Source organism: Octodon degus, unplaced genomic scaffold, assembly GCF_000260255.1.
Source record: "Octodon degus isolate 3935 unplaced genomic scaffold, OctDeg1.0 scaffold00115, whole genome shotgun sequence".
Lineage (NCBI taxonomy): Eukaryota > Metazoa > Chordata > Mammalia > Rodentia > Octodontidae > Octodon > Octodon degus.
The window spans coordinates 6,891,790-6,892,917 of NW_004524691.1; positions in this window are offsets into that span (position 1 = coordinate 6,891,790).

The window sequence follows — 1,128 nt, forward strand, 5'->3', positions numbered from 1 at the left end:
TTGAAGCTGGGCAAAGCTGTCTGAATTACCACTCTTTTAACCTTTCTTTGCCCATTACTCTGTAAAGGAGCGCTAGGAGAGAAATACTTGCTTTTATCTGACCCACAGCTGAATCTTTTCTGTCTATATTTTTCCTCTTCTTGTTTTCTTTTTACTTTCACACACACACACACACACACACACGTTGACCATGGGATTTTTCTTGGGGTATCTCTTCAAGTGGTCCTCTTGTGAAAGGGGTGAGAGAAGGATGGCCTACTTCAGGTGCCTTAACAGAAGTGGCAAACTCCTGGCTTTTCTAAGGCATGGCTCCAGCGTGCTGCCCGACTCCACCACCCAGAGGTTGTACCAGTCTGCCAGTCAGGGATCAAGGCAGCCGCCACCTCCCTTGTGTGCTAAGGGGCTTCCAGAGTGTTGACAAGCTACACTCTATCTTATTGTCTCACAGAGGTACAGACTTCCTCCGACTTCCTTTAAAGTCACACTTCGCAAACAAGCATAACCTTGAAAAAGACCCTTTCGACACAGATCGATGCTTACGAACGTTGCCAACCACTTAGAGCACCGCTTTGACATTTTCCAGGAGGGGCTTCCCTGCGCCTCACAACTGAATCCCGCTCTGCGCAGGGAGGGTTAAGTATGATGTGCAAGGGCGGCCGGAGGAGTGTGCGACCCTCACCTATCCTCTGCCCTCTCTGGTCACCTTCACAGAGTGCCTCCCTCCCCCTGTGGTGAGGTGATAGGAGTTGCTCCTTTCTCCTAGGAATCCTCTACCTGTTCTGGAGCAGCACCCTAAAAGTGGAACTACGGGCCGGTGCCCACCCCAAACTCTAGGACGGCAGTGGGGCTGCGCGAGCCTTAATGGCCATCATCCATTTTTAATCAGAAAGATTGCCAGAGAGATGGTAAGCGAATCCCCGTTCCAGTCAATTTAAATAACATTCCTGGAGAAACCCAATCACTTAGAACCGAGACACCTAAGAGAGTGAGAGCCCCCAGCCGGGTGGCGGGGAGCAGCGCGACGGCTGCGAGCGTCCCGACCCAGCGGCTCGCGGCGGAGCGCCAGCGTTAACCCTGCGCGTCCCGGAGGGCGGGAGGCGGGGAGCCGAGGCGCGGCCGGCGGGGCGC